Raw genomic sequence first — 24,183 nt, forward strand, 5'->3', positions numbered from 1 at the left:
GACACCTGCATCGGTGGCCTGGGTCAGCCCATCTCAGGCTGCGGCCTCACCGTCCACGTGACCTGCTGGAGGCCCCCAGATCTCTGGGCTGCCATAATGAAATGACCTGCACGAGCGCCGAGCACACACTGGGAGCTCGGCTCTGATGGAACCAAAAGCAGAGAGGAGGCCTGGGATCACCAGGGTAAGGTGTGTGCAGGAGGTGGGCCCATTCTCTGCAAGCAGCTCTGCCTGCAGGCACTGAAGCCAGCAGTTTATCTGAAATGCGAAGGAGATGACAAAGTGCCCCACCCCCCTGAGAAAGTCCTGCCTTGGTGCCACCTGTTAACTGATTTCCAGTGAGACAGGACTGCAGTCTGGGGCGGTCGGTCTTCCAGGGCCTGCTTGGTTGGCATAAGGCTTACTCTGTTGTCTGTAGAACCAGCTCTGCAGTCACGGTGAACGTGGCAAACGGGAGCATAGGTGAAGCGTTGAGGATGGTGAGCCAGCGATTGGTTTCTCTTCTCTCCGTCCCCTGGGATGATACAGAGCAGAGAAGCCAAGGCCAAGGCCTCCACGGATGTGGGTCGGCGAGGGGAGGGAGCCTGGGCTCCTCCTCCCACCTGCTCAATCGCGAGCATCATGCAGGCAGCTGGGGAAGGAGCTGTGTGCTAGGGAAGGAGCAGGTGCAATCTTTCCTGGCTGGGAACACAGCCGTTGTGCACGCTCTCAATAAAGTAGGACTCCCAGAATGTCCCCACGATCCCAGGGCACCTCATGCCACGATGGAGAGCAAATCCACACCATGTCAGTTTTCTAGATGACCTCCGTGGTGAAAAGTTTAGGGTGCATCTCCTTTAACTACTGAATCGGGGCAGAGAGCTCTCGGAAATTACGCTGAAAGCAGAACTTGAGAATCCAGGCAGAGCAGAAGGAAGGAGGCTTTACTCTGACTGATGTCCAGAGCCTGGCGCCCTCCACCCAGCTCCTGTTTCTTCTCCCTACGGCCGCTGCTGTGTGAGGTAGATGCTCGCAGCCGCAGCCAACCGTGCTGGTTTCTTTTCGGTTCCTTCCCTAGAGCCGCTCTAGTAGGAGAAGAGCACCCCGTCTGTGAGCCCTGCCCACCTGCGCACACGTCTCCCTGGCAGCCCCGAGTCCTGTGCAGTTGCTGGTTATTTTAATTGAATGATAAAGGATGTGGGTGTGAATTAATTCTACAAGCAGGTAGGGCTAAGGGATGGATTATATGGAGAAGAGAGTCTTTTTAGTGCAAATTCTAGTCCACTCAGGATGCATAACTCGTAGCAGGACCAGTAACCTCAGCAGGGCCGCTTCCTCCTGGAACCTGTGGTCTATCAGGGACTCCCCTTGACGTCCACGGTAGGATGGAGACCGTGGACCAGGGAACGAGCTCAGACCCAAAGCCGCGCGCTCGCTGGTTCTTATCCATGAAATAAGCTGCTGCCTCACTTACCTCCAAAACATCCTTTGAACTCTAAGAGGAGAGATTTTACTTGTTCTCTCTGGGACTGCTGAGAGCACAATGCGAGGACAGGAAAAGTGCACTGGAACAGAAGGGGCAAACCCTCAAGCCCGGAGGTGGGAGATGGGTCTGCTTCACTTACTGGCCCAGGATCTTGGCCCCGTCCTTCCTCTGGGTACGCTGGGCTAGACGGGGAGTGAGAGGGCTGTGCGTGCAGAGGCCACGGATGTTCCTGGAACGGCCTGCACGTGAGGGAGGGATCCATGCGGTGAACCAGGATGGCTGGGCCAGGGAGGCGCCTCCCACCCGAAGGCTGCTTTACAGATGGGCGAGAAAGTGGAGTCGTGAACTTATTGTTAATGTTGTTCTGGCAAACGCTGTGCTGCAGACGCTCCCACCCTCCCACTGCTCCTGCCAGAACGTGTAGTTTGAAAGGACACTTTCAGACCCCTCCTTCCACAGAATTCACCTCTGGAGACTGAGCCCCATCCCGAGAAGGCATGGTCCAGTTAGCAACAGGGAAGCACGCTCACCTGTGTTTCATTCATATGGAAAATGCGGTGAAACAGAAATTAAAGTTTTCTCTCACATCTTCTGTCTCCCGACACCGGTAGACAAGGAGTAACCATAGTAACAGATGCCTGGAGAATGGAGCAGTGGGAGGGGGGTGAGGAAGACCCGGAAAGTGACCGCCCCCCGGCCCTGGGGCCCCGTGTCCTCAGGGAAGTCTCACCTCCCTTCTCTCACCTGGATTTTGGTGGAAGATGTTTTCCTCTTTCTCCCAAAATTACCAGGAAGAGAAATAGACAGAAAAACCACCTTACAAATATAGACTATACTGAATACAGAGAGAAAATGCAGAAGTGAAGCTATTCCTTACACACACACAAATTCCCTCAGACTGAGAGAATCACCTCAGTTTTAAAGATAGAGTGGAAGTTTGCTAAAAAAAACCCCAGCATTGATTGCAAGTGTTTCCAATGACATCAAATAAAAATCAGACCATTGGGGTCATTTCAGAAATAGACCTCTCGCCGTGGTGCTGAGGACAATGTCAGGTCGCTGAGAGCACCTCGGCCCGAGCCATCCTGCCTCTCCCGGGCCAGGAGGAAAGGCTCTCCCTGGGGAGAGGCCTTGAGAAACCATCCTTCCTAAGGGCCCCCCCCTTATAAACAGGATTTTTTTTTTTTAATTACAAAATGTCGGGAAGTACAATCTACCAAGAAGGCAAGACGTTCCAGGTGGCAGGGAATGGATTTGCTCCTCAGAACGATGTGCCGGAAAGGACATGAGGTGGGAGGCAGGACTGGCCTCGGGGATGGTTTTCTGGGGCGCAGGACCAGGTTTCCCGCCACCCCCGAGGCCCTGCCCGGAACTCGGTTGAACTCGAGAAAGTGGAAAACACAGTGTCCCCAGCGAGGCCGCCAGCAGAAGCCAGCGCGCCCTGCGCTGCTTTCCTGAACGTTTGCCCAGGCTGCACTTCCAAGGGCATTTTGGCCACAAGAACTGCGCTCAGCTTTGGCCTGTTCACCTCGAGTGGACAGAGGAAGCGTCTCAGCCCCAGATTCTGAGGCCACAGGAGCTGCCAAGAAGGAGGGAGCGTCTGTTCCTGCCTGCAAGATCAGGCCTTCTGAGTAAATATTTGTGTCCTTTGGTTAATTGCATAAAGTATCTTATCTTTATCATGGAGCGGGAGGCATGCATGTTTGTTGACTCCTGCTGTCAATCCATAGGCAACAGGAAATATTGCAAAATCATTTTAAAAACTCAGTGAGAATAGAATAGAGTGAAACTTTCTCCTAAGGAATAAATTGCTAAATAACTTTTGACCACTTTAAAAAATAATAGAAGATAATAAAAGAGGCAAAAGGGATTGTTCTGTGTAACCAGCAGTGAGTAGGCAGGCAATTTGATGATAAAAGTACATGCTTGGAACAATAAAGGATACTGTTCTTTTAGCATTTTTTTTTTAAATTTTCTGGATGTGAACAGCTAAGAGTTGACCATTGCTTCTCCATTCCAAATCACATCCCTTAATATGGGAAGAGGATTTCAGACCTTCATTATCTACACGTAGCCTACTGAAAATCAAAGTTTTGGGTTTTTGTTTCTGAAAAACAGAAGTACTCATTTTATCTGACTTGATGAAAAGTGGCATGACTGAGCTCAGAGACCTTGATTACAATCCTAGCTGTGCAACCGTCAGCATTTACCTGCCAGCTTTCTTTCACGTTCTGCTTCCTCACTGTAAATGAAGAGGTAAAGGAACCAAATTCTCTGTAGCACAAAAAAGTGATGAGCCGGGTGCATGGGTAGATTAATAAATAAGAAAACAGTAGATTAGATAAAAATGGTAGGTAGAATGATGATAGATTCAATAGATAGTTGATAGGGATAGATGATGGACCCATGGATAATAGCTGATAGATTAGATATAGAGAGAGATGATAAATAGATGATAGATAATAGGTGACAGACAGATGATAGACACAATGTAACAGACAACAGATGACAGAGATAGATACATAATAGACACATAGATGAGAGATGATAGAGAAAACAGAGAGATCATCAATCAACAGATAATAGATGATTAGGTAGATAGATGATAGATAGATTGATAGATAGATAGACAGACAGGTGTGTTACTTGAGCAACAACATTCATTCCTGCTCCATGGCGTGACCATAGGTATTCATAAGGAAAGATGTCAGCAACAATTCAAATAAGAAGTTTTAAGTCCTCAGTACTAATCACAGATGTTAAAGCTGTTATCCCCAAACAGACCAATAGTTCTCTTTAAAATAACTTTTTATTTTATTTTATTTTTTATTGAAGTGTAGTTGATTTACAATGTTGTGTTAGTTTCAGGTGTACAGCAAAGTGGTTCAGTTATACAAATACATATATATTCTTTTTCGTATTCTTTTCCATTATAGGTTATTACAAGATATTGAATATAGTTCCCTGTGCTATACAGTAAATCCTTGTTGTTTACCTATTTTATATATAGTAGTGTGTATATGTTAATCCCAAACTCCTGCTTTATCCCTCCCCCACCCCCTTTCCCCTTTGGCAACCATAAGTTTGTTTTCTGTCTGTGAGTCTGTTTCTGTTTTGTAAATAAGTTCATTTGTATCATCTTTTTAGAGTCCTTGTCACTTATTTATATAAATGACTGACTTTACTTAGTATGATCATTTCTAGGTCCATCCATGTTGCTGCAAATGGCATTATTTCATTCTTATTTTAGGGCTGAGTAGTATTCCATTGTGTGTATATGTTTGTGTGTGCGTGTGTGTGTATATATATATATACCACATCTTCTTTATTCATATGTTGATAGACACTTAGGTTGCTTCCACATCTTGGCTATTGTAAACAGTGCTGCTATGAACACTGGGACGCATGTATCTTTTCAAATTATGGTTTTCTCCAGATATATGCCCAGGAGTGGGATTGCTAGATCATATGGCAACTCTATTTTTAGTTTTTTAAGGAACCTCCACAGTGGTTACTGTTCTCCATGGTGGCTGTATCAATTTACATTCCCACCAACAGTGCAAGAGGGTTCCCTTTTCTCCACACCCTTTCCAGCATTTGTTATTTGTAGACTTTCTAATGATGGCCATTCTACTAGTGTAACATAACTTTCTTAAAAAAAGAAAACACTACAGATATTTTTAACCAAGTTGTCATTGATGGCTGAAGATTTTTTTGTCAGAAAGATCACTGCACGTGAAGGCATCTCACATCACGCTCACTGTTTTAGATATGCTATTTTTAATGAAGGGCTTATGAACATTATTACGGACTGGGAATTTTTCCTTCTGTCATGTGTACCTTCTGGTTGAGTCTCTCCTGATCCACCAGCTGAAATTCCCACATGGGGCGTGACTGTGCTCAGCCTGAGAAGGTGGAGGATACCTTCATCAGAAATGTAACAGAAAGGTCTTTCTGAGAGAGAAGTTAAAGACTGAATCCCAACAATAATATTTGCAAATTTGAAGTGTCTCAATTTGTTTAGCATAAATAGAATTGAAGTGAACACTAAGAACGGACAAAGAAAAGTGTGCATTTTCTATCAAGATAATGTTGTGACTTTGTAAACGACTGTAGTGTGACAGTGCAGACTACCTAACCTGTGAGGAGCTGTCCCTTAGCTGTAGATACCAAGGTGTCCAACACAGGAGAAAGGGGGCAGTGGGGCAGCTGTGGAGTCCTTCTTTTTTTTTTTTTTTTTTTTTTTTTTGCGGTACACGGGCCTCTCACTGTTGTGACCTCTCCCATTGCGGAGCACAGGCTCCGGAAGCGCAGGCTCAGCGGCCATGGCTCACGGGCCCAGTAGCTCCACGGCATGTGGGATCTTCCTGGACCGGGGCACGAACCTGCGTCCCCTGCATCGGCAGGCGGAGTCTCTACCACTGCGCCACCAGGGAAGTCCTGTGGAGTCCTTCTTTACATTTCCTTCAATGACAATTGGAATTCTAAGTTTTTACTTTCTATTTTGCATATTTTTTCTTTCGAGTATGTGGCACAGAGATATATAAAAAGGTAAAAATATGGGTTGACAAAGAATTTTTCAATTTTTAGAAGAAATACAAGATTTAAATTCTGGTTGTGCATTAAGATCAACTTAGTTTGTACACTCAGGAGACCTCATATTTAGGGATCTGATTTGATAGATTTTGTAGGCTTTTGTAAATATCTATGAAAAATATAACTTCAGCGTTTATGAAAATTTAAAGTTGAACAAAGCAAGAATTAAACCATGCTGTTAAAGATGTCATCAAATTCCCAAGTATGAGTAAGAAAAACCAAAACAGTGGGCAAACCAGGGAGTACTGGAGGCAACTTGTGTGAGGTGGGGAACGCACAGGACCTGAGCGCCTTCGGGTCACATGGGCTCCTGACGCGTTGTCCACATTCGTGTTGCCGTGTAAACAGATGCACGGGCTTCAGGAAGTGGGATTTGATTGGCAGACGATGGTGACCACTGGACTAAGAGACAGAATTACATAAAAATCTTCAAAAGAAGGGGGAAAAGGTTTGCATCCCGAGCTTTAGAAACCATTGCAGTTGGTGGCATCTTCTCGCAGTTGGTTGTGTTTCCAGCAGGAATAGACAGACCCATCCTGGCCCTGCCAGCCACTCCTGCGTCAGGTTTAGCAGGACTGGGAAACAGCCTGTTGCTTCCAAACCTTCCAAACGGTGGAACCATCCCCAGTGAGGAGTCTCCATGCCCGTTGTGGTTTGAGGATTGGAATCAAGAGCAGAGGAAGCCTTGGGGCTGCCTGAGTGGTGTGGGGCGTAGGCAGCCCCAAGATGGTCTGGAGGGAGGAGAGAGAAGGTCCAGGACATGGTCCACGATGAGACGAGGAAGCGGACATTAGCACAAGGTGGTGGGAGCTTTAGGAGCCTAGAAGAACGGGGCTGCAGGTAGTTTGGGTGGAGAAATACGGTAAATGATGCTTCTTTCTTTCCTCTGCACGCTCCCCATAGTGACACGCACAGTCACAAGCACCAGAACCAGCGGAGCTTGGTGGAAAGAGCCATCGCCTTGCTGGTCCACCCTCCAGCTGCTCGGCTGTGCTGGGGGCCTTGCTGCCTGACTGTGCGTCGTCCACGCCACTGGGGAATACTGGGGGTCCTGTCGGAGTGGACTTACCTCCGTCTCTGCTTTTGCCAAAGGCGCGAAACCTCTGGGCATCGGTTTCCTGGTGAATAAAAGGAGGACATGCACCTGACCTTCTCGTAGGATCAGATGAGGACAGAACACTCAGTTCATGTTGCTCCTGCGTGAAAAACTGACAGTACAAAGCTTTACGACGCTGTCTCCTGGGCAGAGACATTTTCAGAGTCTGGTTGATACTGTCCTCATTATGTCTGTTGCCCTAGCAACAGCTGTGTGAGGTTTCGGCCCTTACCCGGTGTTGAGCAGAAAATTAGGACCTGAAGCCTCGCTGACGAGCTCGTCACCTTGGTAGCACACCAGGCTCCCAGCAAAGGTGATAAAGTGACTGTGAAGCATCCAGCTCGCAGAGCATAGTCTGACCTTTGCCTCAATTCGAGAACCAAGTACTCCTTTTCAAATATGGAGACACAGCATACATAACAGTATGGAGAACGTGAAAACCTGATGTTAAGTTGGTTACTGTACCAACAAGGTTCTTAATCTCCAGTCGCTGAGACCATGGACTGCTGTGACCAGACATTTGCAGCAAGGATGCCTTTAGGTTCACAGTACTAAAGTAGCTACTTCGCTCATTTCAGAATCTCAGCCCATCGTCCAGTTGCTGTTGATCACTGCACATGTCCTAATGTTTACACCTGATACAGATCAGCTCCTGGAAGAGGTTAACTGAAAGTAGGAACAAAGAGCAAGAATGCAGTTGCACTTTTTAACTAAATTTCTATAAGAAACATGACTAAGAATTAAGCACCTCTATGTCGTTTTAGAAAATTAAATCCAGCCAGTAAATGCATGTGACTTACCAAAGCTAACATCACTTATAGCCCTAGAAACTGCCTCAGTTTTTGTAATTTATGTTGCTTGGGTTTAATCCTAAATTACTTGATTTCTTATATGTCACAAGACATTCTATTTTTCACATGAATATAAGTCATGAAAAACAAATCTGTTAGGCTGGACCTCACCTTACAAAATATTTGTGTTTCTGAGAGGTTTCAGGCCAAAAATATCCTGCTTTACACGACTGAGCCAGGTTTGCTATTTCAGGGAACTTGCGTCGAATCACTTAAATAAATGATAATTGACATCATCATTCCCTTATTATCCACTAGGAGACTGTGTCCTTTACAGATCTTATAATTGCAACTGCGATCTTGATTTTACCCTTTTTTGGTAAAGTATTTTGCTCTGGGGCTCTCATACGCAAAGATGAGAAACCATGAATTAAAGAATTGTATAAGAAAATGTTTATTCCTCCAGCTGGATCTTAATTTTTGAAATAAACACTGAATCTTCGGGAAGCAAAAACTGTTTTTCACGCAACTATCAAGGTATGATAACCCTAAATCACAACTGGGGTTAGGGCTCCACACCCACCCTGTCACTTTCTCCAGGGCTCCACTCGGCTTCTGTGAAAACGGCAGATGCTCCAGCCGATTACGGAACACGAGCCACACAGAAGATGGGCTGAGTCACAGATTCCTCCCTTCCGCTCCAGACTGCTGCTCACTCACGGGAGGAAAAGAGAGAATCAGGGAGAACGAATCTCCCCAAGCTGCTCTCATCATAGGCTTGTGTCAAGCAAATGTGTCATGAAAGTGTTCTTCCTTAAAGTAAGAGTAGATTTACAGCACATCACTGGGATGAATATAATGGAAAAAAATGCAATTCAACCAAGTAAAGGGAAAACAGTATAGAGCAAAGAGGTCATTCATTCACCCACCCACCCCACCCCCGCCCCGCAGCTCAGACCCATGAAACACCCTGGAGAAAATGGATCCAAGATTCACACCTCGCCACCTCGCGCCGGGTACCTGGCCTTCTTCTCCCTCCCCCATCTGTTGTCCTGTTCATCTTACACAGAACTGAATCTGCACACTCCTGCCTGAGTCCTCCCTAGGAAGCTGCTCAGCGGGTGGGGACTTATGCTAGCTGTGTATCTGCTTATTAAAATCACTACTTATATTAGATGATAAACATTGTCACAAAAAAAGATAGAAAAGGAAGGAAGGAAGTTGATGGAAAAAGTCCTGCTTGATATTTTTAAATGTAACTCAAATAAATATGTCAACACATATTCTTGCATAATATTTTATAGTATATAGGACTCAATTCCTTCTTATTTTTAGGAAAAACAATTCAGATGTAGGAGCCCTATGTATACGTTGCTTGAAATATATCACATATATCAGTGGCCTCAAACCCTTCTAGTTAGATTTTATATCACGATCCATTGCACATGCACATACACACACACACACACACACCATTTAACCCTTCATGACATGATACTTTATTATATGCAACGCACTTAAATCTGTTCTATTCTGTTTCCTTCATCTCTCTATCCTTCCTTCCTTTTTTCTAAATCGATCTCATGAGCCTAGTGGGTCAGGACCCACAATTTAAGAAACGTGCCTCCAGATGGGACACTGACCTGAAGGAGGCTGCACGTGAGACTGTTCCCCGTCATGGCTGATGGTGGCACATGTGCCAGTGAGAAAGCACAGGCCTCCTCTGACTTGGTACCAAGGCTCTGGGCGACTCCTGAGAGGACCAGGAAAGTGCAGGGCATGTGTAGAGGGGAGAGGAAAGGGCTGGAAGCAGAGGAGGATGGAGGGCATGGCCGCGAGACTGTCAATGCCTCACGAGACAACTGGAAGTCTCAAGGTAGGCACAGAACAGTGCAAACCAGGCTGAAAAGTGGGCTTTGGAATTCAGGCAAGATGCATCCCAGGACAGCCAGCATCCCTGCTGCCTTCCTCTGGCCGCATCTCTGCCGTAGTAACATCAGCAGCCCTGCACCCTCAGGGCCACTGTACTCGGTATGTCCTTGTCTTGTTTACAGGACCCTCAGAAGTTAGTGATGTACTTTATATCAGAGGGTGGAGGTGCATCCCCTCTGCGCTGAGGCTGCCAGGTGGCTCACCAGCCTGCAGGAAAGTCTCACGAAGACCCCAAACCTCGAGGGATGAGTCAGTGTCAGAGCCCCAGGTGCCTGAGCTTAGAGGACCAGGAATCCCCATGAGGAGAGGGCTCACCCACTGGCCAACACACGAAGCACGTGCAAACACAGCACCTTGTGTGGAACAAAACCACGAATGTGAGAGTGCTTTTCTGAAACATTGACTTCTGCATGGATGGACCTGGAGAATGGATGCTGGGTCAAATAAACCAGACACAGAGAGACAAAGAGCACATGGTCTCACATGCGGGATCTGAAGCAGTGGAACTCAGAGCTGGGGCTGGGGGTGGGAAAGTGGGGAGGTGCTGGGCACAGGGCACCCACTTCTCTTATTGGATGAGTAAGTCCAGGGATCGAATGTACAGCATGGTGACTGCAGTGAACAATACTGTGTTGTGTACCTGAAATTTGCTAAGAGAGTAGATCATGAATGTTCTCACCAATAAAAAGAAAAACTGGTAACTACATGAGGTGACAGTTGTGTTAATTAATTTAATTGTGGTGATCATTTCACAGTGTGTACGTATATCAAATCATCACATTCTACACTTTAAATATATGCAGTTTTATTTTTCAGTTATACCTCAATAAAGCTGGGGGGAAAGCATTTATTTCTGCATTCTTCTGACTCAAATGGTCAGAAGGAAAACAATTTGGTATATTTTGCATTTTGTGTTTCTGTGCAAATGACATGGAGATGACACTTTAAAATACTTCACATTGAGTTCACTGAGCATGAGACCAGGTTTCCACAGCCGTCACTCAGGAGGGGAAGTTCAGCGTTAATCCGAGTGACAGTGACCTGGGAAGTAAACCAGGGTGCCCTTCACAGCACAAACAATGCTGTCCACTATGCCTCTGAGATTGGGCGTGGTCACCTTCTGAAGTTGCCTATGTCCCCCACTCAGCTACGTCCTGTCTATTCCATCTTCTGGGTAAAAAACTGTAGTCAGAGGAAAGCCAGTCCAGCAGTTCTGAGTGGTCACCCTCGCTGCGGGACAGGCTTGAGATGGCCGACTTCTGTGGCTCGTCTTGGCCATAGTCATGGGACTGCTGAACTTTACTGAGTTTACTGGACACACAGATGAATAATAAAATTCCCTTTTACATTTGAAAGGTCAAATCAAGACCAAGCCAGTTACAGAAACATGTAGGAATGTCCCCAGAATTGCTCATAACTTTCTCGTGGTGTTTTGCTATTTTTCTTTTCGTGAATTGAGCCATGGCTTACGCAGGGGCCTTCATATGTTTGTTAAATTAATGAATTCATTAAAAATAATGCAACTACTATGTGTCTACATCATACTCTCATTGTACTGTCTGTATTATGCCTATCCTATTTCTCTTGATTTAGGAGTTTAACATATCGTGACAGTTAATTTAATGTGTCAACTTGACAGGACCGATGGACACCCAGACAGTTGGTGAAACATTCTCTCTGGGCGTGGCTGTGAGGGTGTTTCTGGAAGAGAGGAGCATTTGAATCGGTGGACTGAGTGAAGAAGGCCACCCTCTCCATTGTGGTGGGCACCATCCAATCTGAATAGAACAAAGAGGTCCATCTTCTGCCCTCGGACATCAGAGCTCCTGGTTCCCAGGCTTCGGACTCAGACTGAACGCCCGCCCCGGCCTCCCAGGACCTCCAGCTGGCAGATGGCCGATGGTGGACTGCCTGGCCTCCAGGACCACGTGAGTCAGCACCTGTAGTAGCTCTCCTCTGCATCTCCCTACATCTCATTGGTTCTGTTCCTCTGGACAACCCCGACTGAGACACATCTGAACCCTCCTCCTCCTAGAGAAGGAAGGACAGTCTGTTTGCCTCTCTACCCCCCTCAGCAGTGCTTCAACGTAGCTGGGGCCCAGCATGTGTTCAGTACATTGAATTAAAATTCTTGTTTTAGAAAAGCAAGAGGCTGCATTTTTCTAACTCTCTCACAAAACCTTTTTTTAATCTCTTCATCTGATATCAGGTAAATGTCTGTAACTTCTGAGTATCCAGAAGTGGATATTCAGAGGAGTAGTTGCTCTTGGCTGTTGCTTTCTGGGGAGTAATGGCTTTTATTAATGAATGAACTAAACAAAACTCAGGCACAGATCACAGCCTCTGTGAGCTCAAGACCGGAATGCCAGCTGAGGCTGGGGTATTGACCTACATTAGATGGATGGTAGTTTAGTGATGACAGTGTCAGAGCAGCAGCTAGCCCAGCACAGGCCGGTCCTGGCCCCGTTCAACTACAGGGGCGCTGTGTGTGGACGCCCGGCTCTCCCCTGCCATTACTGCTTCGTCATCACCCACTCGTCGCGGGCAGCCACCCCTGAGGTCCCCTGTGCACGTCAGACTTATCCTGTCTGTGGTGGCAAGATGGGCCCCCAGGAAATGACAAATCCCACTGGGTCGGCCTTGACACCCACCCGAGCCCCTCACCCACCCAGTGCCCCCATGCGGCTTGGTGATGCCCGGAAGCCGCTCCGAGGCTCTCAGCCAGGCCTTGACTCCCCACGCTGACCTCCCCAGGGTCCATGGCACACCTTATCCACTCCCGAATCAAAACCAGGCAGACCCCTCCATAAGCCAGGGGTCCTCCAGGCTGTCACCATGCTGTGAATTTTAGTTCCAACTTCTCCTCCGCTTGGATAACTGCCTTGGAATCCCTGGCCTCTTGGTGACCTAATCTAGCCCCACGTAACCTCACGGTGCATTTGAGGGCTAGACCTCCCAGTTCCACGGGGCTTAGGGCTCCATGGTGTGGCTGCCAGGCCTCACGTGCACAGTGGTTGCTCCAGCCTCCCTGCCGCAGCATCCAGGCCCTCGTCCAGTCCCCACAGGAGGAGGGAGGGCCTCATTCCATCACCCAGTAGCTGCTATTACGTAGAAAGCAATTTGTGCCAGAGACAGTACTTTCTAAAGGGTTAATGTTTGGGTTCAAAGGAACAGATTAACTAGTGGGGGTGCCTGGCAAATGTTTGCAAATAGAGTCTCAGCTCCCATCAAAGCTGGCCACCCAGGAGCTGCCAGCTTTTGGTACGTCCAAGGTCACCTGTAGAGTCCGATATGTCTGCAGCTAAGCTCCCTCTTCTTTAAGAGTGTCAGAGTTAGGTCAGCTAATGTGAAAGCTTATGAACAGAGTGGTTGAAAATGACCTCATTCTAGGCATCCCAACACCCAAGATTAAAAGGTTAAGAAAAAGGGTGTCCTCTTTACAATCCTTAGAGACCAGCACATCATCTGGATTCTTGCAGGAAAAGATTTAATTTATCATGAAAGTCGAGGAACACAGTACTGACTTGATAGCAGATTAAGGCTATTAAGAATATTTGCTAACATAAACAACAAACTTTCACCCTACAGGAAGGGTGAGATTGTCCATAATCAATGAGCAAGTCAACTGGAGAACAGGATGAAGCCCGCAATCACCCCGCTTGTAGCAGACACCCTGAAGGTAACGGCCCAGCCCAGGTAAAGAGACGACCTTCACTCACAGACCGTAAGGCAAGTTGTAACAAGGAGGTGAGAATATAAAACCTACTTAAAGAGAGCTGGCTAACCCGGGAATGGTGTCTATGGGTACTATTTGAAAAGGCCTTTCCTAAGTCTTTGTGGCACCTGGGGGCCCCCTGAGAACAGCCAGGCAGGAAGGAGCGGGGATCCTGGGCGGGCCCCTCAGGGGCCTCATGCCTTGAGCATCTTCTGTCCGTGAGAAAGGATGTCCGACGTCTACAGGGACTAGAGCTCCCTCTAACCCCACCCCAAAAAGTATCCCGTGACAAGAGGTGGGAGCTCACATGGCCAGCAGCAGGGGTAGTGCAGTCCCTCTGCGGAGGTGGTGTGAGCCGAGTGATCCACGGGCCAGATCCAGGCTCGGTTTGCGTTAAGGACATGCTCAGTAGCTGCTCCCACTCAGGCCGGCTTCTTGGCTCAAGTTTTATGACTCTAAGGACTGAGATTTTGGCATGATGTCGACAAAGTATCGATATTTGGAATGTGCATTTTCTGTTTTTGTTCAAAATATTATTGGTAGACACAGCTGTACTGTAGCATCCCAGCAAATTGTTTAATTTCCTCAACTTTCCCTTTCACATATTCGTTCTCAGCTTATTAACTGTTTTTTTTTTTGATAAATATATTTATTTTTGTCTGCATTGGGTCTTAGTTGCAGGCATTCTCTAGTTGTGTCGAGTGGAGGCTACTCTTTGTTGCGGTGCGCAGCCTTCTCATTGCAGTGGCTTCTCTTGTCTCAGAGCACGGGCTCTAGGTGCGTGGGCTTCAGTAGTTGTGGCACACGGGCTCAGCAGTTGTGGCTCGTGGGCTCTAGAGCACAGGCTCAGTAGCTGTGGCGCACGGGCTTAGTTGCTCCGCGGCATGTGGGATCTTCCTGGACCAGGGCTCGAACCCATGTCCCCTGCATTGGCAGGCGGATTCTTAACCACTATGCCACCAGGGAAGCCCCAGCTTATTTAACTCTTATTTATGTAGTTTATTAATTCTATAGGATGTCATGTCTCCCATGAATCAGTATAGCCTGTGAGCAGCTTCTCTATGTCATCCACGTCTTGATGCTTTGGAGCCACCAGGGACAGAACCGTTTAGTGGGGTGCGAGGGCAGGGACGCCTGGGGAGCCGCGGCTGAACAACAAGGGGAAGCCATCCGCTGTGGGTTTGCCGTCCCAAAGTGCACGACTCAGTCATTATTCCCTGCTGGTTACAGTTTGTGATGAGGAAAAGCTCACATGGCAGGGGAAGGCGTGTTCTAAGTCCCTGGGAGGTGGTGTGGTGGGGCAGACCCATGGGCCCCGAGTCCTCCAGAGCTGAGGATGGTCACCGCCACTGAAGACTCGGTGTCGGCCAGGCCTCACCCCGGCTCCGTCAGAACTCGGGCCTCCTCCTGGGCCTACTTCTGCTCTGAGAGCCTGGCTCTGGGGAGGTCGGCCAGCGAGCACTGCGGGCAGCAGGGTCACAGCTGGCATTCGGACCTCATGATGGATGTGCCGGGGCAGCAAAGGGCTCTCCTCGTGGCCACAGATGGAGGCCACCCACCCGCCATCAGACCACCCCTTCCTCCTCCCCCAGGTCTCCTGTCACTTCCCCAGCCTCCACCTTGTCTCCCTGCTTCCACACCTCACCCAGAGCAGACAACACACACATACACCACACACACAGCCCACACACACACACAGCCCCCCCCACAGCCCCCCCCACCACACACAGCCCCGCCCCCACACACAGCCACCCCCACATCACACACAGCCCCCCCACACAGCCCACACATACACACACAGCCCCCCCCACAGCCCCCCCACACACACAGCCCCCCCACACACAGCCCACACACACACACACAGCCCCCCCCACACACAGCCCCCATACACACAGCCCACACACACACCACACACACACACAGCCCCCCCCACACAGCCCACACACACAGCCCACACACACACCACACACAGCCCCCCCCACACACAGCACACACACACACACAGCCCCCCCACACATAGCCCACACAACACACACACACAGTGCCCCCACACACACACAGACCACACAACACACACACAGCCTCCACACACATATCACACACACACCACACACACAGCATACACACACAGCCCCCCCCACACAGCCCACACTCCACACACACACACACACAGCCCCCCCCCACAGCCCACACAACACACACACAGCCCCCACACACACATCACACACTCACAGCCCCCCACACACACACAGCCCACACACACATATCACACACACAGCCCCCCACACACTCACAGCCCACACAACACACACACACAGCCCACACAACACACACACACAGCCCACACACACACAGCCCACACACACACAGCCCACACAACACACACAGTCCCCCCACACACACCACACAGCCCACACAACACACAGTGCCCACACACACACCACACACAGCCCACACAACACACACACAGCCCCCACACACACCACATACACACAGCCCATACACCACACACACAACACTCAGCCCACACACCACACACACACAGCCCACTCAACACACACACACAGCCCACACACCACACACACATACACTACACAGCTCACACATACAACACTCAGCACACACAGTACACACTCAACACACAACCCACACAAAGCACACACACCACACCACACAGCCCACACAACACACACACCAGGCTCTCTCCCAGCTAGGCGCCGCTGTGCTCAGAGACGCTAGGCTGGAGCGGGGAGGTGGGCGGAAGAGGAGTCCTGCGTGGAGCGCCGCCTGGCCTCCCTGCAGCCGCCTCTTTCCTGCATACACGGGCCCTGCCCCATGCTCTCTGCCAAGATAACACCATCGTTCCCGATGTGCTTGTCACACGGTGAGACATGCCTTTTAGAGCGGGGCTGTTCCCTGTAAATCTCTTTTTCTCACAAATCTGTGTGTGTGTGAATGTGTGTGCGTGCGTATGTATGCGAGTGTGCCCATTCACATGTAATCACGTATGTGTCCATATGTGTGTGTCTGTGTGAGTGTGTGCATGCGCACAGGAATCCCACCGCTGACCCTGAGGTCCGTGGAGCCCAGGCAAGCAGCGTGAACGTTAAAGGACAAGTGTGTGTGATGCAGGTGCGTCTGTCACTTGCGGTTCACTAACTGTCTGTTTTATTTTAATGCTGATGCTTCCTGACATGCAGTAAGTTGATGTACTGACAGAGCAAGGCCTTCGTTCGGAGCCCTCACAAGCCTGATCTCATTCCACGCACAGAATGTGAGGGTCTCTGTGTCAATGAGGGTTGGAGACCATGCTCCCAGGAGCAGCCTGACCTGACGTGCTGCTGTTGCCATGATAAGAGGGGTACTCGCCACCAGCATCACAGCACTGTATCACCAATTTAGTGCTCCACTAAACACAAAATAATGCCTCCTTTAATGATGCTGGGCCGGGGTTTCTAGAAATATGGGGCCCCCTGGAGCAAGCGCCAAGATGCAGAATAAAATCACAGGAAACATCTCCTTGTACCCTGCAGGGTGGCTGTGGTTTCCACCACGCAGAAGCCGACAGGTATTTGTCATCGCTCCTAAGTTGTTCAGCCGATTGCATCTCTAGCCTCAAGTAGCAGTTCTCCAAACCCGGCGTCAGGTGCCTCGGGCTGGAGAGCTGACCGAAGGCCAGCCTGAGTCTGGTCCTCGCGCCATCTGCGCCTGGTAGAGTACGAGGACCAGGCCGAGTCTGCCCCAGGAAGTGATCGCTTCACGAGGCAAAGCTTGGAAACAACAGTAAACGGAAGCCCAGCCGTCGTGGGCTGAGAGGTCCCGGGGAGACGTGAGAAGAGCAGGCAGCCTCCTGAGCACACCTGCGAAGTGCCTATCACTATGCCAGGGTCCTGCCCTGTTCCGGCCTCGGAAACCCCCAAGCTGCCTCCCGGGTGTGTGGGGATGCAGGGCAGGGCTGCACAGGAGGGAGAGCAGCTCACCTTTGACCTCCAGCGTGAGGAGGGACCAAGAAGGCCAGGCGCCAGGCGCAGTGTTAGGGTGGCGCAAAGGCAGCAGGTCACAGGCCCCCAGCTTCCACACGCTCACTGATGGAGTTTTAAGGCGGCTTCTTCTGCTTTTGAGGATCATGGTTTCACTAAATGATGGAATAATTTTATGCCATTTCCCCACTAATAACCATCACTTGGCTATTCAGCGGCGTGGCCTTAACTCTAGCGTGTCCCTGGGAGGTGGTGGCTTCATTCTGAGGACGCTGGCGACACCTCCTGGGCCTTTGGGGAAGCGTCACAGCTGCGTGTGTGAACTCTGGCCTGGGGAGCAGGTGTGGAGCCCCCCACCCCCCACCCCGAGCATTGCTTAGTGGTGGCAGGCTAACATCTCCATGCGAACGTGCGCGGCACAGCGGAAAGCAGACCCTGGGCCTCTGAAAGATTGTGTTTCCCATAAGCACCTGATCCCCACTGGCCACTCGCTGGATGAACCTTGATGAGATGGTGCCTGCGTCCTCGGGTCACTGGACAAAGTGGCCCGGAAGCTGTCACCCCTCCATCCCCTAGACCCCCTGCCACCGGCTTCCTAAGGTAGAGGGGACACCCATGGTTTCTCCTCATGTTCTGATGTGGACAAGACTTTTCTTTCTGCTCTGGAATTCTCACTGCAGAGGACAGAATGAGTTTTGATCTTGTTTTCAACATCTCCCTAAACAAGAGGGAAATGGTGACTCCATTTTTCCTCCATCCCAAAAGGGAAAACTAAATTGATACATTGAGCTAAAAGAGTCCAGGCGGGGGGCTTCCGTGGTGGCGCAGTGGTTGAGAGTCCGCCTGCCGATGCAGGGGACACGGGTTTGTGCCCCGGCCCGGGAAAATCCCACATGCCGTGGAGCGGCTGAGCCAGTCAGCCATGGCCGCTGAGCCTGCGCGTCCGGCGCCTGTGCTCCGCAACGGCAGAGGCCACAACAGTGAGAGGCCCGCGTACCGCAAAAAAAAAAAAAAAAAAAAAAAATGATCACCACAGTCACTACTTTCCATTTCAAAAGTGGGCTTTGACCACCCTGCCTGATGGGAGGCTGTCTGCAGGGAAATGAAGGTGTTCCTCACTGATGCTAAAGCTAAAGAAAAAAAAAAAAAAAGCTTTGTACGATTCTCTGCACAGAATCCACCTTGCCACCCCGCAGCCAGTGTCCCCGGGCCGCTCCTCATGGCTGCCTCCTGGGATGCTGCCGCCCTCTGGGACACGGCCGCCCTGGCCTGGACGATCCTGGCCCCTCACCCTGGGCCTGGGGCCATGTCTCAGCTGAGTCCAGCTCTCCATCGGCTCTGCCTCTGCCTCCTGGGAATGGCGGCCTGTAGGGACGATTTACACAGAGCTGTACCTGCAGGCACGGCGGATGTGTGGGGCGGGGCCCCGGGCCCTGGCCGGGAGCAGTATGCACCGGGCCCCCCAACCCCACCTGCTGTGTCCTGGACTGCATGCGGGAAGCCCGGAGACAGTCGAGGTGGTCTCCCTCGAAGCAGAGGGAGCCGGCACGGCCCTTCCCATCTCCAGACCCTCGACGGCGTTGGCGTGAAGACTGCGGTTCTTCTCCTGCTGGTTTGAAATAGACATCAATGGCCGTCAATCATGTCAGGCGTTCCCTTCCCAGCCGCGCTCACTGCAGAGCTTGCTCTGGGAAACCTGTTCCCTTGTGAGGAGGTGTGGCAGAAACACAGTTACACATGGTCCTTTACAGCCACACGTTGTGTGTGGAAACCTCAACAGGGCTTCCGTGGGGAGCAGAACGCTTGCCTTGAGTGTGATGCAGCCTGCAGCCTGGGTGGTGTCATTTTGTAAAAAGGATGTCGTGCTATAAATAACTGCCCGTGGCTGGACACGGGGCGGCTCGCGATGGGGCACTGGCTGTGCTCAGCTCTGCCCCTGGGGTCAGAGAATGTGAGTCCCCGTCTCAAGAGGAAAAAGCCTCCTTCCCGCCACCTTTAACGTCCCAGTGTCTTCCGGGTCGCTCGCCCCCTCCCCAAGTTTACCCTCAGGTCTCAGAGGGGAGGCAGCCCCCCGGTGATGCGGCTCCCGAGCCCCCTGAGGCACGGCGTCCTGGGAGGGGAGAGGTCCCCCAGCATCTACCCCCACTCCGGCCGGTGCCCTTTTCACCCTGACCTGGTGAACCAGCCACCTAAGCCACACAGGAGCTCGCACCCCCAGGCCCTGCAGGGTGGCCCGACGTGGTCTCTCCCGGTTTGTGCCCTGAGGCTGGCCAGCAGGAAGGCTGCCACCCACACCGGCAAGGCCACCATCCCACCACGGGCAAGGGAGGTAGGGGGTCGCAGCCACGCAAGGAGGCGTGTCGGGAGGCGGCGGGGTCGCACCAGGCACAGGGGACAGTACCTCCTGTTCAGTCCCGGAAACAGGTCCTGACCTTCTGCCAGGAGACAGCTGTGGAGTGAATGAATAAACAAATGAAGCAGTGAGTGGATGAACTAGAGAAGTTAGGGACTGAACAGGTGAGCGAGTGAGCGGGCGACCAAACGAGAGGATGAGCGACCGATCTAATAAATGAACAAACAAACAAATGAATACGTAAGCACACAAGTGAACAAATGAGCAAATGAAGGAAGGAAAGGGTGACCCTTTCTCACTCACTTCCTGTCTCCCGTCCCCTGGCTTCATCCACTCAGGACCCCCTACTGCTGAGCCCCCGCAGGCCCCCTTGAGGAGATGCGGGCGTACGCTAACCCCAAACCGTTCCCGTACCCTAACCTCTACCCTACAACATACCTGTTCCCTAACACTAACCCTAAACCTCACCCTAACCCTAACCCTTACCCGAAGCCTTGCCCTAACCCGTCCCCTAATCCTAACCCGCACACTAACACGAAACCGTACCCTAACACATACCCTAACCCTAAACCGTTGTCGTACCCTAACCTGTACCCTAAACTCTACCCGTTCCCTAACCCTAACCCTTACCCTTACCCGAAGCCTTACCCTATCCCGTCCACTAATCCTAACCCATACACTAACATTGACCCATACCCTAACATGTACGTTAACCCTAAACCGTTGTCCTACCCTAACCTGTACCATTAACTGTACTCGTTCCCTAACCCTAACCCTTGCCCGAAGCCTTACCCTAACGCATCCCCTAACCCTAACCTGTACGCGAACACTAACCCGTACCGTAACACGTACGCTCACCCTAAACCGTTGTCGTACCCTAACCTGTACCCTAAACCGTCCCCGGCCCCTAACCCTAACCCTTACCCGAAGCTTTACCCTAACCCGTCCCCTAATCCTAACCTGTACGCGAACACTAACCCGTACCCTAACACATAGGCTCACCCTAAACCATTGTCGTACCCTAACCTGTACCCTAAACCATCCCTGTCCCTGTCGCCTAAACCTAACCCTTACCCGAAGCCTTACCCTAACCCGTCCCCTAATCATAACCTGTACGCTAACACTAACCCGTACCCTAACACGTATGCTAACCCTAAACCGTTGTCGTACCCTAACCTGTACCCTAAACCGCCCCCGTCCCCTAACCCTAACCCTTACCCGAAGCCTTACCCTATCCCGTCCACTAATCCTAACCCACAGGCTAACACTAACCCGGACCCTAACACGTACGCTGACCCTAAACCGTTGTCGTACCCTAACCTGTACCCTAAACCGTCCCCGTTCCCTAACTCTAACCCTTACCCGAAGCCTTACCCTATCCCGTCCACTAATCCTAACCTGTATGCTAACACTAACCCAGACCCTACACGTACACTGACCCTAAACCATTGTCGTACCCTAACCTGTACCCTAAACCATACCCGTCCCCTAACCCGAACCCTAACCCTAACCCTAACCCTAACCCTCACCTGAAGCTTTCCCTAACCTGTCCCCTAATCCTAACACATACGCTAACACTAACCCATACCCTAACACGTATGCTCACCCTAAACCGTTGTCGTACCCTCACCTGTACCCTAAACCGTCCCCGTCCCCTAACCCTAACCTTAACCCTAACCCTTACCCGAAGCCTTACCCTAACCCGTCCCCTAATGCTAACCCATATGCTAACACTAACCCGTATCCTAACACGTACGCTCAACCTAAACCGTTGTCGTACCCTAACCTGTACCCTAAACCGTCCCCATCCCCTAACCCTAACTCTTACCCGATGCCTTACCCTAACCCGTCTCCTAATCCTAACCCGTACGCTAACACTAACCCGTACCCTAACACGTATGCTCACCCTAAACCGTTGTCATACGCTACCATGTACCCTAAACCGTCCCGTCCCCTAACCCTAACCCTATCCCTAACCCTTATCCGAAGCCTTACCCTAACTCATCCCCTAATCCTAACCCGTATGCTAACACTAACCCATACCCTAACACGTACGCTAACCCTAAACAGTTGTCGTACCCTAACCTGTACCCTAAACTGTCCCTGTCCCCTAACACTAACACTTATCCGAAACCTTACCCTAAACCGTCCCATAATCCTAACACGTACGCTAACACTAATACCCTAACGCATAAGCTCACCCTAAATCGTTGTCGTACCCTAACCTGTAACCTAAACCATCCCCATTCCCTAACCCTAACCCTAACCCTTACCCGAAGCCTTACCCTAACCCGTCCCCTAATCCTAATCCGTACGCTAACACTAACCAGGACCTTAACACGTACGCTGACCCTAAACCGTTGTCGTACCCTAACCTGTACCCTAAACCATCCCCATCCCCTAACCCAAACCCTAGCCCTAACCCTCACCCGAAGCTTTCCCTAACCCGTCCCCTAATCCTAACCCATACGCTAACACTAACCCGTACCCTAACACGTACGCTCACCCTAAACCGTTGTCGTACCCTCACCTGTACCCTAAGCCGTCCCCGTCCCCGTCCCCTAACCCTAACCCTTACCCGAAGCCTTACCCTAAACCATTCCCTAATCCTAAACCGTATGCTAACACTAACATGTAGCCTAACATGTACGCTCACCAAAACCGTTGTTGTACCCTAACCTGTACCCTAAACCGTCCCCGTCCCCTAACCCTAACCCTTACCCGAAGCCTTGCCCTAACCCATCCCCTAATCCTAACCCGTACGCTAACACTTAACCCGTACCCTAACACGTACGCTAACCATAAATCTTTATTGTACCCTAACCTGTACCCTAAACCGTCCCCATTCCCTAACCCTAACCCTTACCCGAAGCCTTACCCTAAACTGTCCCCTAATCCTAATCCGTACACTAACACTAACCAGTACACTAACACGTACACTAACCCTAAACCGTTGTTGTACCCTAACCTGTACCCTAAACTGTCCCCGTTCCCTAACCCTAACCCTAACCCTTACCTGAAGCCTTACCCTAACCCATCCACTAATCCTAATCGGTACACTAACACTAACCCATACCCTAACACGTACACTAGCCCTAAACCATTGTCGTACGCTAACCTGGACCCTAAACCATCCCCGTTCCCTAACCCTAACCCTAAGCCTAACCCTAACACTCAAAGCCTTACCCTAACCCGTCCCCTAATCCTAACCCGTACACTAACACTAACCCGTACCCTAACACATATGCTAACCCTAAACCGTTGTCATACCCTAACCTGTACCCTAAACCGTCCCCGTTCCCTAACCCCAACCCTTACCCAAAGCCGTCCCCTAATCCTAACCAGTACACTAACACTAACCCGTACCCTAACACGTACGCTAACCCTAAACCGTTGTCGTACCCTAAGCTGTACCCTAAACCGTCCCCTAACCCTAACCCTAACAACTTACACAGATGATTGTATTTTCACAGAGAAAGAAACTCACAGAGTTAGAAAACAAACTATTCTTATGTAAAAGGAAAGGTGGGGGGAATGGAAAATTAAGATTAGGTTTACCATACATATACAAATACCTATTAAATACATATATCAAAAAGACTGACCATATAGCAAGGGAGGTCAACAGAACACTCTGCAATAATTTACATGGGAAGAGTTTCTGTACATGAATATATTTTATATATATATTTATATATATATAGTATATATATATTTATGTGTATATATATGTAATATACAAATGAGCCAGATTGTATACACCTAGGACAAACAATATTCTAATCATTACCCCGATTTAAAAATAATTTAAAAAAACGAACAGGAAATAATGGGATATAAACTAACGGGATTTTTTCCTGGCACATTCCATTCTAATTTACAACCTGGGAACATGACTTCCAGAATGGCTGTGCTGCCCTAGTAACCAGATTTGGGAATGGAGAAATGCTGCTGCCTTGTGGCCGTTTCCCACAACAGCAACTTTAAAGCCTGTGCTAATGGTCACTAAATATTCACAGTCATTGCAAGCCTGTAAATGACACCTGCTTCTAAAAAAATCCTGGTGTCGAAAATCGACGAATAAATTCAAAAGAGGGCCACCTTCCCTGAAGACAATTTTAAGAGGTTTATTGTACTCATAGTTTTTTTTTTCTGTTTTGTTTAACAGAAATAAAACGACGTGGTAAAATGCTGCACATTAGGAATTATTAAAGACATGCAAACCCAAATTACAAAAACCTATCAGCTCACACTA

Source organism: Globicephala melas, chromosome 2 (genome assembly GCF_963455315.2).
Source record: "Globicephala melas chromosome 2, mGloMel1.2, whole genome shotgun sequence".
Classification (NCBI taxonomy): Eukaryota; Metazoa; Chordata; class Mammalia; order Artiodactyla; family Delphinidae; genus Globicephala; species Globicephala melas.